This window comes from Gorilla gorilla, chromosome 18 (genome assembly GCF_029281585.2).
Source record: "Gorilla gorilla gorilla isolate KB3781 chromosome 18, NHGRI_mGorGor1-v2.1_pri, whole genome shotgun sequence".
In the NCBI taxonomy this organism is placed as follows: Eukaryota; Metazoa; Chordata; class Mammalia; order Primates; family Hominidae; genus Gorilla; species Gorilla gorilla.
Genome location: NC_073242.2, coordinates 105,984,748 through 106,002,959, shown reverse-complemented (window position 1 = coordinate 106,002,959; position 18,212 = coordinate 105,984,748). Strand labels below are relative to the sequence as shown.

Genomic DNA, 18,212 nt, shown 5'->3' with positions numbered 1-18,212 from the left:
ACATGGTGAAACCCCGTCTCTACTAAAAAAAAAAAAAAAAAAAAATACAAAAAATTAACCGGGCCTGGTGGCAGGCGCCTGTAGTCCCAGCTACTTGGGAGGCTGAGGCAGGAAAATGGCGTGAACCCGGGAGGCGGAGCTTGCAGTGAGCCGAGATCGCACCACTGCACTCCAGCCTGGGCGACAGAGCGAGACTCCGTCTCAAAAAAAAAAATAGGCTTTTTACTATCCGGTTTAAATAGAGAATTTTTTTTTTTTTTTTTGCTTGTTTTTTGTTTTTTCTCTCTCTCTCTCTTTTTTTTTTTTTTTTTTGTTTTTTGAGACAGAGTCTCACTCTGTCACCCAGGCTGCAGTGCAGCGGCCCGATCTCGGCTCACTGCAACCTCCACCTCCCGGATTCAAGCGATTCTCCTGCCTCAGCCTCCCGACTAGCTGGGATACAGGCGCGCACCACCACGCCCGGCTAATTTTTGTATTTTTGGAAGAGACGGCGTTTCACCATGTTGGCCAGGATGGTCTCGAACTCCTGACCTCAAGCGATCCGCCCGCCTCGGCCTCCCAGAGTGCTGGGAGTACAGGCGTGAGCCACCGCACCCGGCCTGAGACTGTTCGTATTCTACTCATGAAGACTTCGTAAATATTGGGGTCCAGACCTAGATACTACAACGTTACAAATCTGTTCTGATCACTGCTTTGCCAGATCCCTGGTAAATCCACAGCTCTGGCCGGGTGGGCCGCATGCAATTCCCTTCTTTCTTACAGGGGGCGCTGCAGAGAAGGGCAGAGCAGAGCGCGCAGTTCGCGGGCAGGGGCCGCTTCTCCAGGATAGCGCGCGTCCGTGGGGGTGGGTCTGTGCGAGCCCTGCGCAACAACAGGGGCGGGAACAACTCTGGCTCTGCCCCCGCCGGCTGGAGCGCCTTCTCATTGGAGGAGGGAACGGTCACTTGGCAGCGCCGTTGGGATTGGAGGAAGAGGGTCTCGGGTGGAGTGACGCTGAGGCGGCGAGGATGCTGGTGGCTGACCGCTGCTGCCCTTCGGTAGCTGGTCCCTCAAGTCAGTGGTGAATGGCGACCGGATGGAGCGCTAGGGAAGCGACGGCAGCGGCGGGTGGGCCGGGTTATGGGCGCCCCGAGTCCGGGCGGCGTCCCCGGTGTGCCGCTGACCTGCTGAGTGGGCGCTGTCCTCCCGGACGGGGGTCCCTCTGCTCTCCCGGACCCCTTTACCCGTCACTTCCTCGCCGGTCCCTGAGGCAGGTCCCCGGAGCCCCGCTGGGCGTGAGGTGCAGGGAGCGGCCGCAGGTGGACCCGGGGCTGGAGGGCGCTCGGCCGCCACCCTAGCGGGTCTTGGCCTTGAGCTTCCGAGCGCCTCAGGTTCAGAGCTGCACCCCACGAGCCCGGGAGGCGGTGGTCCGCGCCCTGCCTGGGTTGCCCCACGGCGCCCGGCCTCCTTCGAGGGGCCTCGGAGCGGCCCGGCCCGGCCCGGCTGAGGAGTCAGAGCTCGCGCTCCCCTTGCCCGGGAGCTGCAGCCCGGCTCCTACGTGCGGGCGCCCGTTCGCTGATCGCGGGCACCTCGGGCCAAATCCACCCCCTCCGAGACCCGCTTCGCTTTCTAGGAATCTCTTTCCCAGACCTGGTGCCACCTGTTGCCGCGTCTTCTACTCGCCCTTCCAGATCTTTGGCACAGCTTCCTTTGAACTCTTCCTCCCCGCTGCGGCTTGAGCTGGGCCTGCTAGGAGGGTTGCTCAGAATTCTAATGCCAGAAAGAACGCTCCGCGCCTGGAAAGCTGGAGGGAGGAGAGAGGACTTCACCTGGGAAGGAGGAGAAAGGCGTTGAGGGGCGGCACAGTTATTTGTGTGGTCCTTGAAAGGCAAGAAGACTGGGGCCCGTGGCCCTGAAAGGGGAGGTGGGGCTCCCAGCAGAGGGGACTGAGGTCTTCATAAACAATGAGGGACCAGAGCAGAGGGAAGGAGGACGAGATTCCAGACTCTAGTTCCAAACAAGGCACCTGTGATTTCTCATCCCCTGGGCAGCGACTGCCAGGCGCCGTTCAGCGGACACCTGGGACTTGCAGTGTTATGTGCCCAGGGATTTTCCCGGACGGGATTGCGAAGTAGCGGGTAAGGTCATCAGGCAGGTTGGGGTCAGATGCAGATGTTCGCTTGTGGTCATGCCTGAAATGAGAATCTGGCAGCTCACGTTATTTCAGAAGGTGCTGGGATCACTTTTGACAGTGATACCAAAAAATTGATGGTATTCTGGGGACCCTGTGTGAAAAATGAAATGTTCGTGCAATCTGGAGACACTACTGGGACCAGATTAATCTGTTTTTGTTTCCTTATTTATTTATTTATTTATTTTTGAGACGGAGTTTAGCTCTTGTTGCCCAGGCTGGAGTACAATGGCGCGATCTCGGCTCACTGCAACCTCCCCCTCCTAGATTCAAGCGATTCTCCTGCCACAGCTTCCCGAGTACCTGGGATTACAGGCATGCACCACCACGCCTGGCTAATTTTGTATTTTTAGTAGAGACGGGGTTTCTCCATGTTGGTCACGTTGGTCGTGAACTCCCAACCTCAGGTGATCTGCCTGCCTCGGCTTCCCAAAGTGTTGGGATTACAGGTGTGAGCCTGCCCGCCCAGCCTTTTTTTTTTTTTTTTTTGAGGCGGAGTCTCGCTCTGTCGCCCAGGCTGGAGTTCAGTAGCTTGATCTTGGCTCACTGCAAGCTCCACCTCCTGGGTTCACGCCATTCTCCTGCTTCAGCCTCCCGAGTAGCTGGGATTTCAGGCATGCACACCATGCCCAGCTAATTTTTTTTTTTTTTTTTTTTTTTTTTTTTTTTAGTAGAGACAGGGTTTCACCATGTTGGCTAGGCTGGTCTGGAACTCCTGATCTCAAGTGACCCACCCACCTCGGCCTTTCAAAGTGTTGGGATTACAGGCGTGAGCCACCACGCCTGGCCTATGCCAGTTGTTTCATAGAATGTTTACAATCTAGCTTCCTCTGATTTTCTTCATTATTAGATTCAGATTTTTTGTTCAGAATGCCACCTGCATAGGTGATGTACATTTGTCAGTGGATCACCTTAAGAGATGTCAGTTTATACCTTTGTTGACAAGTTTGATCCTTTCGTGAAGATGGTGTCTGTCAGCTGTCTCCATTGTAAGGGTACCTGAACCCTCTCTTAATTAACAGTCCTATATGGGGTGATACTTTGGAACTGAGTATTCTGTTGACTCTTCTGGCTTTTAGTTCCCTTTTATTTCATTAAGAAAAGATTGAGATAAGTGGATTTAGGATGATAGTTTTAATGTATCAAAGTAGAGGATCTGTATGCATGAGAATTGTTTTGATCTCAGAAATTGTTCTGAAAATTTTAAACTGCAATGTGTACTTAAGTTTAAGATTATTTTTATGGATATATAACTTCAAGGTGTTGAATACCACGGATCATTCATTCAGTGTGTATCCGTTTGGCCAAGTGCAGGCTCTGACCTGGAGGTATAAGCAGATAGGAGGCGTGGCCCTTGACCCCAAATAGATGAGAATTTGGTGGTAAATACATAACCTGTGTATTAGTCTGTTTTCATGCTGCTGGTAAAGACATCCCTAAGACTGGGCAACTTACAAAAGAAAGAGGTTTAATTGGACTTACAGTTCCATGCGGCTGGGGAAGCCTCACAATCATCGCGGAAGGCAAGGAGGAGCAAGTCCTGTCTTCCGTGGATGGCAGCAGGCGAAGAGAGAATGAGGAAAATGCAAAATCAGAAACCCCTGATAAAACCATCAGATCTCTTGAGACTTACTACCACGAGAGCAGTATGGGGGAGGAACCGCCGCCATGATTCAATTATCTCCCACCAGGTCCCTTGCACAACACGTGGGAATTATGGGAGTAGAATTCAATATGAGATTTGTGTGCAGACACAGAGCCAGACCATACCAACCTGCATCCCATCTTTAGCTGGAATGATGGCTGTATTAGGTACATGAGGTCTGATCTTGTTTGAGGCACCAAAGCCTGTTTTCCTGAAGCATAGTTAATATTTTGGCCCCACAGAAAAGGTTATTTGCAGTTTATGCCAACTTGTTATTGCAAAATCATTGCTCTGAAATATTCATTTCTACCAGGAAGCTTTGGATTGATTTTTTTTTACCCGCAATATCTGCCCAACCCTCCGTATTCCAGTTGTTTAGATTTCTTTTGTCATTTTTAATGAATCTGAATGTCAAGGAAGGCAGATCTGTTTCTGGTATCAGGATTGATTTTACTGTGTGATAATACAGATTTCACTAAACTACAGTCCTAGTGGGTCTTGCGATAATTAAAGTAAAACCCAGTAATATTTTTCTTGTGTCGTTGCTGGAATCAAGACTGGGTCAGATTTGGACCACTCGTTTATTCACTCAACAAACATTTACTGAGTGTCAATCGTGTGCCCCCCTTTTGTTTCTCTAGGTACCAGGTCAAGATGCCATGGTGAACAAAACAAAGCCCTTTCCCACATGGAGCTTTAATTCCAATGGAGGGAGGGAGAAAACAACCAACCTGTGGGCTGGAACAGCTGGTCGTGAGTGTCAGGGTGAGGGCAGAAAGTGGCAGGGGCTGTGTGGCTGGAGTGGAGTGCCATTTGCCGTTGGGTGATGGGGAGACCCTCGATGGTGATGATATTGGAGTCAAAATCCGAAGGAAGTGAGGAATGAGCCAACAGCTCTTGGGGTAAGAGCAAGTGTTCCAGTCCAGGGTGCAGCCGATTCAGAGGCCCTGAAACAGGAGCTTACAGAAGAAACATTGAGGGGGCCAGGGTGCCTGGAGGGACTATGTGGGCAAGGGGGAGAGGAGGAGGGGAGGGCAGATCCTGGAGGGCTCTACTGGGGGGTTTTGAGCAGAGATGGGATGATTCTGACTTTTATTTTTATTTATTTATTTGTTTTTTTGAGATGGAGTCTTATTCTGTCGTCCAGGCTGGAGTGCAGTGGCGCAATCTCGGCTCACTGCAAGTTCTGCCTCCCGGGTTCACACCTTTCTCCTGCCTCAGCCTCCTGAGTAGCTGGGACTACAGGCACCCGCCACCACGCCCGGCTAATTTTTTGTATTTTTATTAGAGATGGGGTTTCACGGTGTTAGCCAGGATGGTCTCAATCTCCTGACCTCATGATCCGCCCATCTCGGCCTCCCAAAGTCCTGGGATTACAGGTGTGAGCCACTGCGCCTGGCCCTTTTTTTTTTTTTTTTTTTTTTTTTTTGTGATGGAGTCTCACTCTGTCACCCAGGCCGGAGTGCAGTGGCAGGATCTCAGCTCACTGCAGCCTCCGCCTCCTGGGTTCCAGCAGTTCTCTGCCTCAGCCTCCCGAGTAGCTGGGATTATAGGCACCCACCACCACACCCGGGTAATTTTTGTATTATTAGTAGAGACAGGGTTTCCCCATCTTGGCCAGGCTGCTCTTGAACTCCTGACTTCATGATCCACCCACCTTGGCCTCCCAAAGTGCTGGGATTACAGGTGTGGGCCACCATGCCTGGCCAATCCTGACTTTTTTTAAAGTACACAGTCCAGTGGTTTTTAGTGTGTTCAGAGAGTTGTATAACTGTTGCCACAATCAATTTGAGAATATTTGCATCATCCCGAGAAGAAATCCCGTATCCAGTGGCATTGACTTACTGGCTTTGCGTGGAGAATAGATGGAAAACCTGATCAGGACAAAGTCTGCTCAGGCTAGGACCCAGAGACCACTGAGGTAAGGTAGGCCAGGGGCACACCCAAGAACCAGGGAGGAGCAGGCAGGCAGTATCCGAGAGAGGTGGTTGACTACAGTTGGTAGTTCAGTGGGCATGTCCTCTTGTTAGAGAGGAGTGGAGGGGACAGTTGGACCTCCAGGCAGGGAGGTGGGGTTTGGCAAGAGAGGAGTCTCCCATTGGACAATGGGTAGAGCTGCAGGCTGATGAGCAATGATTAGTATCAAGGCAGCTCAGCATGGAGTTGAAGGACCACATAAGACTCTTAATCCCCGGGAGGACCCATGTGGTCTGCTTAGAACCCCAGCTTCGGATGAACTGGCTGTGTTGACCCAGTTGTTCACTGAAACACGAGATGAGAGAGGGGCCAGCTGGAAGGAGGGCTGAGTGCTGAGCCTCATGCTGCCCACTTGGCTCAGGTTCTTTGCATTGCTGCCATTTGGGGCCAGGGTGGTCTTGAGGCCTTGGTTGGGAGTTAGGTGACTCTGCTGTGGAGGTTAGAGGCTAGGGAGCCAGCCATTATAGACCGCTTGTGTTTATGTTCTCTATGTCTGTTCTCTTTCACTGCAATATCTCTCTGAAAATACATCCTTAAAGAAATAAGCTCTTTGAGAGCAGGCATCTTAGACTTTTTTTCACCAATGTTGCCAGCATATAGAACGAACTCTGTAAATATTCACAGATGGACTGGGCACAGTGGCTCACGTCTGTAATGCCAGCACTTTGGGAGGCTTAGGTGGGCGGATCACCTGAGGTCAGGAGTTCGAGACCAGCCTGGCCAACATGGCAAAACCCCATCGCTACTAAAAATGCAAAAAAATTAGCTTGGCATAGTGGCTTGTGCCTGTAATCCCAGCTACTTAGGAGGCTAAGACACGAGAATCTCTTGCACCCAGGAGGCGGAGGTTGCAGTGAGCTGAGATCGTGCCACTGCACTCCAGCCTGGGTGACAGAGTGAGACTCATAAATAAATAAATATTCATGGATGAATGAATAAATTCTTAATGTTTGTATAAGTTTGCTATTGTTACTGTAATCAATTCCCCAAATTGAGCTACTTAAAACCATATTGATTTTATCATCTTATAGTTCTTATTTCTGGTGGTCAAAAGTCCAAATTGGATGTCTCTGGGCTAAAACCAAGGTTCAACGGGACTATGTTCCTTCTAGAGACTCTAGGAGGAATTTCTTTCCTTGACTTTACCAGCTTCTAGAGGCCACTTGCATTCCTAGGCCCATGGTCCCCTCCTCTTCTCCAAATCCAGCAGTGTAACATCTTCAAATCTTTCTGACTCAACCTCCTGTCTCCTCACAAAGAAACTTGTGATTACTTTAGACCCATCTTGAAAATTTGCAGTAACCCCCTGCTGCAAGATCTTTAATCACAGCTGATTAAATATCCTTAATTTAATCACAGGTTTTTTTAAATTATTTTCTTCATTTTGTTAAATAGTCTAGCAAACCATTTCTTCAGCACCTTTTGCCTTGTAACCTATTCACAGGTTTTGGGGATGAGAATTTGAACACCTTTTGGGGCCCATTCTACCACAGTGCTTAGTCTCATTTCCCCTTATATTCTTTTATTTTTTTATTCATTTGAGACAAGGTCTTACTCTGTTGCCCAGCCTGGAGTACAGTGGTGCTATCATGGCTCACTGTAGCCTCCACCTCCTGGGCGCAAGTGATTTTCACACCTCAGCCTCCTGAGTATCTGGGACCACAGGTGTGAGCCACCGTGCCCAGCTAGTTTTTTATTTTTTATTTTTTGTAGAGACAGGTTCTCCCTATGTGGCCCAGTCTGGTCTTGAACTCCTGAGCTCACATGATCCTCCCACCTCGGCCTCCCAAAGTGCTAGGATTATAGGCATGAGCCACCACTCCCAGCCGCTTTTTGTTTTTGTTTTTGTTTTTTATTTTTTAAAGACATGGGGTCTCACTTTGTTGTATAGTGATTTCGTGTCATGTCATGCAGTGATGTGATCATAGCTCACTGTAACCTTGAACTTCTGGGCTCACAATCCTCCTGCCTCAGCCTCCCCAGTAGCTAGGACTACAGAGAAGCCAAGACCTCAGGTACATGTTCCCACACATGGCCAGTAGCTGGAGACCAGCCATGGACTGGGCACAGTGGCTCACACCTGTAATCCCAGCACTTTGGGAGGCTGAGGCGGGCAGATCACCTGAGGTCGGGAGTTCGAGACCAGCCTGGCCAACATGGTGAAACTCCGTCTCTACTAAAAATACAAAAAATTAGCCGGTCGTGGTGGCACATGCCTGTAATCCCAGCTACTCAGGAGGCTGAGACAGGAGAATCGCTTGAACCCGGGAGGCGGAGGTTGCAGTGAGCCGAGATGGCGCCGCTGCACTACAGCGTGGGCAACAAGAGCGAAACTCTGTCTCAAAAAAAAAAAAGAAAAAAAAAAACAGACATTGGCTGGCCTTGTGGCTCACACCTGTAATGCCAGCACTTTGGGAGGCCAAGGTGGGAGGATTGCTTGAGGCCAGGAGTTCAAGGGTGCAGTGAGCTATGATCGAACACTGCATTCCAGCCTGGGCAACAGAGAGGGACCATGTCTCTAAAACACACACACACACACACACACACACACACACACACACACACACACACACACACATTGTTTCCTCAGTTCTGGAGGCTGGAAGTCTGAGATAAGGGTGCCAGCATGGTTGGGTTCTGACTGGGAGTTGGGTGTCTTCTATGTCCTCACATAGCAGAGAGAGAGAGATCAGGAGATTGAAATCTCTTCCTCTTGTAAGGCCACAGCCCTATCATATTTAACTTGGGAACCTGTGGTGCACACAGTTCAGCCCTTAGTAGTTGGTTGGCATACCTGTGTCCAGACCCACTTTTCTGGAAGTTTCCAGCTTCATGTGTTTCTGGCAGATCAGGGCGCTGCCTCCTAGGTCACTGCCCTGATGGTTATGGGACAGTCAGTAAGAAGCTAGGCTCCAGCAGTGCCTTGAATTACTGCAAAAGGCAGTGCTTATCACAGCTTCAGCAGAAGCCTTCCGCAGCAGGAGTCCAGGGTGTGGTCTCACGTCAGTGGGGGCAGACAGCAGCCAGTGGTGACTAATCTGAGTTCTTTGTTTTTTGAGACTGAGTCTGGCTCTGTTGCACAGGCTGGAGGGCAGTGGTGGTGTGATCTTGGCTTACTGCAACCTCCGCCTCCCGGATTCAACCAATTCTCCTTCCTCAGCCTCCCAAGTGGCTGGGATTACAGGAGTGTGCCACTGTGCCCAGCTAATTTTTGTTGTTGGCTTTTTTTTGGTGGGGAACAGAGTCTCAGTCTGTCACCCACGTTCCAGTGCAGTGGCACAATCTCAGCTCACTGCAACCTCTGCCTCCCAGGTTCCAGTAATTCTCCTGCCTCAGCCTCCCGAGTAACTGGGATTACAGCCATGCACCACCACACCTAGCTAATTTTTATTATTATTATTAATAGTAGAGATGGGGCTTCACCATATTGGTCAGGCTGGTCTCAAACTCCTGACCTCAGGTGATCCACCTGCCTCGGCCTCCCAAAGTGCTGGGATTACAGGTGTGAGCCACCATACTGGTCTTAATCTGAGTTCTTGGAGGCAGGTTTGCATCTCATTTGTTCGCTTGGACCAGTGAATTCCTGATGCCATCATAGAATTTTCTGTAGACTAGGTGTTGGGGTGGTCAGAGGGTCAGATTGATTTGGGAGTGGCAGTTGAGGACTCGGGATAGAAGATGGTCTTTCTGCTTTGGAAGAGAAGCATGGTGCTGTGTGGGGGCTTGGGGATGAGCTGGCGGTGGGTGGTGGACAGGGGGCCTCAGCTGGGAGGCCAGGCTGCTCTTGACTGAGCCAGGGGCCACAGTAGCTGCCCAGGCAGGAGAGATTTGTGTGGGCCCCAGAGCTCTGGCAGGTGCACATTTGTTAGGGAGGAGCAGTATCCAGACGCAGGCACTGCCCCCTCTGGAGCTGCTGCCAGCCAGGGAGGGTGCGTCTCTGGGCAGCGAAAGGCAGGAATAGCTCCTGGCCTAATGGCAGCCGGAAAAGAAGCTGCAAGAGGATATGGGTTTGTTGTGGAAGAGGTGGGGACTGAAACCCTGAGGACCAAGAATCCTGCCCTCAATTTCTGATTGACACTATTGACTAAGGGTGGCTTTTTTCATTGGTGGAGGAAGGGCAGTAGTTTATTTGTTCAGCCTCAATTTATCTATCCATATCCTGGGCATGAGAGTAGCCAACTCTCTCCTGGGATATATGGAGGGATCACATGGGACAATCAATAGATATAATAATTGTTTCAAATCCTGCATATACCTCATAGGTGTGAAGTGGTTGTGTCCTTTGTGAATTCTCTTGGCCAGGCACCAGTGGGAGGTTAGATAGTGACCTGGAGTTTGTGTTGAGGAAGTAGTAGCCTTTGAATGCCTGCCTTTGTAGCTGTTGCACATACGTTAGGCTTACTTTCAACTAAATGGAATTAACTAATTGATTTCTTCAGAGGTCCAAGTGATAACAGAGCCAAACCTTGCTAGCCCATAGCCAAATAACCCATAGGGGTTAGAGTCTAGCTTAGTGACAGGTTGTTTTTGGGAGACACACCCTTTGTGTCTTCACTTCTCTGTCCCCTGTCTCCGTCCTGCTCTCCCTCTCACCCATTCTGCCAGCTCTGCTGGCCCCATGGGCACCTAGAGCACATGCACTTGGTGAATCTAGATCTTTCTTCTCTGAGACATTGCTGCACCCCATCACCTCATCACCTCGCTTCCTTCAGGTCTCCAACAAGTCAGGTCATCCTGAATATTTTCTGTAAAACTTTCTGTTAAATTCTACCTTCATTATTCTTTCATTTTAGCCTGCCTTGTTTTTCTCTGTGGCACTCATCACTATTTGATATTGTTGCGTATTTATGAATCTATTTTCTCTCTTCTTGGTTGGGAACATAAGCTCCATTAGGATGGAGACTTTGTCTGTTTTGTTTAGATTATATTCTCATCATCTGAAATAGTGCCTGTAGGGCCTCAGAAAGTTCATAGCAGATTAATGAGTGAATTTAACAAGTAGACACTATTGATGGTGCTGAGCCACATCTCGGCCCTCTCTCAGCGTGGAGTGGAATTATGCACACAGGCAGGTATACAGACTTTGATGCCTGGTGCTGCCGTTTTGCAAAAAGACTTCTCCAACCCACTGTCTTCTTTTTGAATTTTTAAATAAATCTGGCCGGGTGTCGTGGCTCACACCTGTAATCCCAGCACTTTGGGAGGCCAAGGCGGGCGGATCACGAGGTCAGGAGTTCGAGACCAGCCTGGCCAACATGGTGAAACCCCATCTCTACTAAATATACAAAAAAATTAGCTGGGCGAAGTGGCAGGTGCCTGTAATCCCAGCTACTCAGGAGACTGAGGCAGGAGAATTGCTTGAACCCAGGAGGCGGAGGTTTCAGTGAGCTGAGACCGTGCCACCGCACTCCAGCCTGGGCAACAGAGTGAGACTCCGTCTCAAAAATAAATAAATAAGTAAGTAAGTCTGGATATTTTAGTCCTGGAAAGGATACCACATTTGAAGTCAAAGACCTGATCTGAAATGCTGTCTTCACCATTACTTGCTGTACCTCTGATAAATGCCCTAACCTCCCTCACCCATGATTTTCTCATCTATGTAATGGGAAAATACTTGTTCTGCCTACCTGGGGCTTAACATTTATTGTAAAGATCAAATGAAATGAGTTTCTCCCCACGCCCCACAGTGTATTGGAGTCTGGCAGTTGTCTCCTGGCCACTGTCCTCTGTTGCAAGTTGAGAAATGTGATCTTTACTTCCTGTCCAACCCTAAAGATCCGGAAGGCGTGGATCCATCACAGAGAGTTACACAACATTGTCTACCCAGATCCCAATTGAAGAAAATCCACAGGAAGACAAGGCAGGCTCTTTTCATCCTACCCATAATGACTAATCCATCATTGCCTCAGTAACTTGATCGTCAGCCCAGGCAGCAGATATCCCTCCCCGAAGCTGATGAAACAGGGCAGAGAGGAAGTATCCAAGAGAAAAGGGAGGGAGGTTTCTCTAAAACAAGACCTACAATAAGGACATTATTGTCTAGAAGGAAATAGATAATTGAAAGTTTCTGAAAACTGAGATTTCTTCATCTCAAATGACTTTATTAGCCCAAAAAAGTACAAAAATTATTTTCCTCACATAATATTAATGGTGGGAATCAAAATGAATCAGTAGATGGGGGATCCAGATTGGAATGCTGCTACACCATAGTAGAATCCTTCTGGGAACCTATGGTGCCAAAGGATCACTTGTAGCAAAAAGATCCAGAGTTGTGCAGAGGGACCATGTCAGCAGTGATCACTTTTCAGTAACCGTCTTTTTCTGCTGATCATTTTAGGATCACTATGAGGTCAGACTGGATGGTGGGAGTGGATACCAGTTTTTTTTTACTGCCTACATATGCTTCATGAGCTATAATTTGTCTTTTTTTCCTCCACAGATCTCTGTTTCTTTTCCTTACTTTCATGCCCATAATTTATCTTACAGATGTGGTTTAATGCTTTGCTGATTTGACATAGCTTTCTTTTCCATTTCATTGATTGCTACTAAAAGATGCACAAGGCTTTCAGGTCCTCACACGAATGATGAGATGAGATCCAGCATCAAGAATCTGAAGCAAAGACACTTGTGGTTTCAGAATGTGTAAATAGAGCTTGGTGATTTTCTGTTGAGTTTGTTGGGGGAATGCATAATGATTAGGATTAGGTGTTTTTCTATTTTAAAAAGTTGCTTCTAGAGGCATAGAAGACAATTCTGATACACTATTTAAATTTTCCATACAAATCCAGGCATGTTTATGCAAAAGAAAAAAAAACACCAGTACAAAACAAACAAGATATGATCTGACTGGGCATGGTGGCTCACCCCTGTAATCTTAGCACTTTGGGAGGCCAAGGCAGGAGGATCCCTTGACCACAGGAGTTCGAGGCCAGCCTAGGCAACATAGGGAGAACCTCTTTAAAAAAAAAAAATTTTTTTTTAATTTAAAAAAAAAAAAGATCAAATGAGACAAATGCTATTCACATGTTTCTTGTCTTGTTATCGCCACTTCAAGTTCCCATTTATTTTGTCCAGTGAACATTTGAAAGACTCAGATATGAAGTTCAGGGGCCATGCACTTTGTGCCTCTTTCCCCAGTATTAATGCACTTACACCTGTCTATTTTTCTCTTTCTTTTAGTGGAGGAGATAATGCCTGTTGTGTACAGCAGGACGGTGGGTCATTGTGTATGTACAGAAGTGATGTGGATTCCTCCCAGACTCATTAGTGACCAGGGCTGCTGGCCCTGTTTGGGTTTCCTAGACTAGAGAAGAAGACAGGAACCAGGATGGGAAGACGGACATGTTACATTTTAAGCTGGAGCTTCCCCTGCAGTCCAGGGAGCACGTTCTCGGTGTGCAGCTCATCCTGACTTTCTCCTATCGATTACACGTGAGTCAGCCCGCTGGGAGGCTGTCCTCTCCCTTGTGTCCTTTTAGTAGACCAGAGTCCTTCTTCTGATTTCTAGAAGTCCCACACTCTAGCAGGCCGTCTTCCCCATGTAGTTTGGGATTTAACTTAGGCCAGTCGAATGGTTTTCACTAGTCATATTAACTGACATGGGCTATTAATAGCTCAGAAGGTTCTAGGCAGTGTTTCCTGCATGGCTACGCTAGGTATGGGAGGGCCTCTTAGGTTTCAGCCACGACAGGTGACTCTTAGCACCCGGAGCCCTTCAGATCTGATGGCGGTTGGTATTGTTGGTCCTTCTAATGATTTCAGAGGATGGCGACCCTTGTGATGCAGAGCATGGCATTTCTCCAGTCCTCCTTTCCTGTCCCGGGATCCCAGTTACATTTGAATGGAGACCTGAGGCTGCAGCAGAAGCAGCCGGGGAGCTGTGGTGGCCTAGATGCCCGACACAATGTAAGGGCGCTTCTCATTGTCCAGCTCCTTTGTTTCTGTGTGTTACTGTTCGTCGAGTTCTTTGAAGAGGGGAATGAAAAGTAGAAATATTTCTCTGTGGGTGGCTTTCAATGGACCTTCTGAGGAATTCTTGCCATGAAGTATTTTCAGACTATGAAGATACACCTGTATTTACACCTAGAGGGAGAGAGAGAAAAAATCTGTGTTTGTTGAAGAACTAAATTGTTTATTGCTTTTAGGTACATATGTGCACGTGCACACACACACACATACATTCTCTCTTCCATACACATACTTGGAGTATGTGTTTCCAAGAGATCATGTAAAATGTTCATGTAAAGTATTTCAGAAATACTACTAGACAGTTTACTGAACCCATAACATATGCCAGCCTTGAGTGCGGGGGTTTATGTGTATCATCTCCTTTAATCATCACAGCAAACTCTGAGCTGCCTGCACTGTCCTTTCCCAGCACTCCAGCCAGTGGTCCCATTGCTGTCTGCCTTGCTACTTTGCAGCCCCCCTGGCCTTTTTGCTGTTCCTCGAACCCAAGAAGCAGCTGCCACCTCAGGGCTTTTGCTCTTGCCATTTCCTCTGCCAGGCATCCATGTGGCTTATCTGACCATGCCATTCAGGTCCCTGTTCAGATATCGCCAAGCACCATCCTTCCCTGACCTGCTTCTAGAGTAGCAGTCCCTCCCTCCGCCATCTCTCAGCCAGACTCTCCCGCCTGCCGCCTGGCCTACTCAGGATATGTGTTTGTGTGTTTATTTGTTGTCTCCCTCAGCCTTGACAGCAGTGGCATCTCATACACTATCATGTCCATGCCTAGCACACTCCCTATCACTTGGTAAGCTCACAGAGAAGCTTGTTTGAAGAATGAACTCATTTTGGAGAAGACAAAACTGGGGCTTACAGTGATTAATTTTCCCAAAGGCTCAAATCTTGAAAGTATAACAGAGCCAGGAACTTTCTGTGTCCAGAACTCATGCATCTAATCACTCATTCCTCACCTTTATTTTATCACTGTGGGGACCATAGAAGTTGGGCTGCTGTACTTTGGAAAATGAAAAAGGGAAATTATCAGTTATAAGGCATCCTCCCACCTCAGCCTCCAAGGGTACTGGGAATACAGACATGAGCCACTGCACCTAACCTTTTTTAAAACAATTTCATTTATTATTTTATTTATTTTTTGTGACAGAGTTTCACTTTGTCACCCAGGCTGGAGTGCAGTGGCGCAATCATGGCTCACTGCAGCCTTGACCTCCCCAGGCTCAGATGATCCTCCTACCTCAGCCTTCTAAGTAGCTAGCTGGGACTACAGGTGCATGCTACCACGCCTGGCTAATTTTTACATTTTTTGTAGAGACGGGGTTTGCCATGTTTCTCAGGGTGGTGTCAAACTCCTGGACCCAAGTGATCCACTCACCTTGGCCTCCCAACATGCTGGGATTACAGGTGTGAGCCACTGTGCCTGCCCCCGCACCCCCTTTTTAATAAAAAAACTAGACTCTCACTCTGTGGCCCAGGCTGGAGTGCAGTGGCCTATCTATGACTCATTGTGCCTCATACTCCTGGGTACAAGCAGTTCACCCACCTCAGCCTCCCTGGAAGCTAGGACTGGAGGCACCACAATGCCTAGTTTATTTGGATTTTTTTTTTTTTTTTTTTTTTTTTTTGGTAGAGATGAGATCTTCATGTTGCCCAGGCTGGTCTTGAACTTCTGTCCTCTCAAGCAGTCCTCCTGCCTCAGCCTCCCAGATTGCTGGGATTACAGGCATGAGCCATGACATCCAGCTGAGAGAGATTTTATAAATAGCTTTAAAATCTATGAAACATGGACACTGACCACTTATTTTCATCCCCACAGAAGGAAGGACAGAGTAAATGAACTTAAATTGTTGCAAGAGAGTTTATTCATCTTTGAAGAAAAGATTATTGATACTGCAGTAGGCCACCAAGAACAAGAGGGTGCTCTGTGGGACCAGCCTGGGTGGGCAGAAGGGTAGAAGGAAAAGAGGAGGAGTCTCCCAGGTACTCACATCACCTCCTCCTGTGTCCCAAGTATCTGTGACCAACGGTACCAGCCCCTTTGCCTATGACTACGACCTCACCCATATTGTTGCTGCCTACCAGGAGAGGAACGGTGGGTCACAGGTAGATCTCATTCAGCCGCTGCTCAGGACTTTCAAGGTTAGTGGGGGCAACAGAGACAAGCAGAACTGGAACCCTTGTCATGAAAATGTCAAAACCCATGAATGCTCAACGATGGGAGCAAATATGCTGTCCAGGATTTGTCTTTTTCGTCCTGATCTTCAGACCTGGGACCGCCCCCACCCCTCCAGCATCCCATGGTCCAGCAGGTTAGTGATGGTTAAATGCCATCATTATCCCACCACTGGCTTGATGGGTTTCCTTTTTTAAAAAATATAAGCCTAATTGAGTTGTTCCCCATACCACACCTATAACAGATGCCAAAGACAAATTGCTGTTCATGCTTTTCAGAGAAAAACAGAGAACGTGTGTGACTCTCCCCACATTAGCAGTCGAGCAGGAGAACAGGAGTGCCCCTGTTTCCTGCCAGAAGGCACAGTGTGCTCATTCCTTACAGAGCTCTAGGCCATGGCATGTGTTGACTCGGCATGTCAACATGTTGACTTGGCTGGTCCGTGGCTGAGGTTGTCTGTAAAGGCATCTAGAGTGTTACTTGGCAACCAGACATCATGGAGACTATACACAAACATTTCACAAGGGGGAACGACTGCAAATCCAGTATTGCTTTCTGATTTTATGTCATACATTAGCAGCATTTTTATAATAATAAAGGGAATTCTAAAACAAAACTAAAAAGCACGGCCCAAGAAATCGATGTTTTTCTTTACTTTTTTCACTCTTTATTCTTATGTGGATTTTAAAAATATACCTATTATGATAGTGTTGAAACACTTTGGCATCCAAATTATTTGTATTTCCATGTAATAAAAGTATTTCCCCACACTGCTACAAAGTTCTAATTTTTTTTTTCTTGAAGAGACACAGGGTCTTGCTCTGATGCTCAGGCTGGAGTGCAGTGCTGTAATCATAGCTGATTGTAACCTTGAACTCCTGTGGGTTCAGCGATCCTCTCACCTCAGCCTCCTGGGCCGCTAGGACTACAGGCACATGCCACCATGCCAGCTAATTTTTTTTATTTTTTAGTAGAGAGAGGGTCTCAATATGTTAGCCAAGCTGTTCTCAAACTCCTGGCCTCAAGTGACCCTCCCACCTTGGCCTTCCAGATCCTTGGGATTACAAGAATGCGCGACTTTGTCCAGACAAACATATTATTTAGAGTGGCAACATGTTATTCTTTCAGTTAGCCATTCAGCAATTGTAGATGATCACATGACCATTTCCAAGTTTTTGACGTATTTTAATATAAATATTGTATTAGTCCTTTCTCACACAGCTGTAAAGACATACCTGAGACTGGGTAATTTATGAAGAAAAGAGGTTTAACTGACTTAGAGTTCTGCATGGCTGGGTAGGCCTCACAATCATGGCAGAAGGCACCTCTTCACAGGGCGGCAGAAGAGAGAATGAGAGCAGAGCGAAGTAAGCAGATCTGATAAAACCATCAGATCTGGTAAGAACTCACTATCATGAGAATGGCATGGGGAAACTGCCCCCATGATTCAATTATCTCCACCTGGTCCTGCCCTTGATCTGTGGGGATTGTTACAATTCAAGGTGAGATTTGGGTCACAGAGCCAAAGCATATCAAATGCTTTTTTGACAAGTATCTTAACAAATTATTTGTTAATCTACTTTGTACATGCAATTTTTAATGCTTTCGAATGATTTCTTTCAGTTATGAAGTACAGAATATCCCACAGGAATAAAATAATACTTTTATAGCCGAGCGTGGTGGCTCATGCCTATAATCCCAGCACTTTGGGAGGCTGAGGCAAGCAGATCATCTGAGGTCGGGAGTTCAAGACCAGCCTGACCAACATGGAGAAACCCCATCTCTACTAAAAATACAAATTTAGCTGGGCGTGGTGGCGCCTGCCTGTAATCCCAGCTACTTAGGAAGCTGAGGCAGGACAATTGCTTGAACCCGGGAGGCGGAGGTTGCAGTGAGCCAAGATCACGCCATTGCACTCCAGCCTGGGCAACAAGAGCGAAACTCCGTCTCAAAAAAAAAATAATATTTTTATAGCCCTCAATATATTTTGCCAATAGGCTGCCCAATCATGGGTTAATGGTTAATGATTGTATTGCAGTTGCCACCATCCTGAATGACCCCAACTTCATCTGGCTGGTGGGCAGAGCCATGAAACTCCATTTGTGATTAATGTTGTCATCCAATACCTTGTGGAAACCATATCATATCCTTTCTATTAGAGAAGCAGTGTTAACTCAACTTCCAAAAAGGAAAGATTCCAAAGTTGTCCCCAGCAGAAGCACATGTGGGAGCCTTTGACTGGAAACTGCTACAGCACTGTATCTCCACATAAATGACTATGTCTG

General features: G+C 47.7%; 1 protein-coding gene across 3 annotated transcripts in view; it reads left to right on the top strand.

Moving 5' to 3' along the window:
* Positions 1-589: 589 nt before the first annotated feature.
* The window catches only part of CHST6 (carbohydrate sulfotransferase 6), a 45,731-nt gene continuing 28,108 nt past the window's right edge, over positions 590-18,212 (top strand). Inside the window, exons 1-3 of one of the 3 annotated variants that reach the window (XM_063700338.1) lie at positions 590-2,117; positions 12,972-13,006; positions 13,095-13,223. The gene's annotated coding sequence lies outside the window, so the exon portion shown is untranslated. Of the gene's footprint in view, positions 2,118-12,971; positions 13,007-13,094; positions 13,224-13,560; positions 13,698-18,212 lie in introns of those variants that run through there. The other 2 variants (XM_063700340.1, XM_063700339.1) reach the window with 2 other exon arrangements.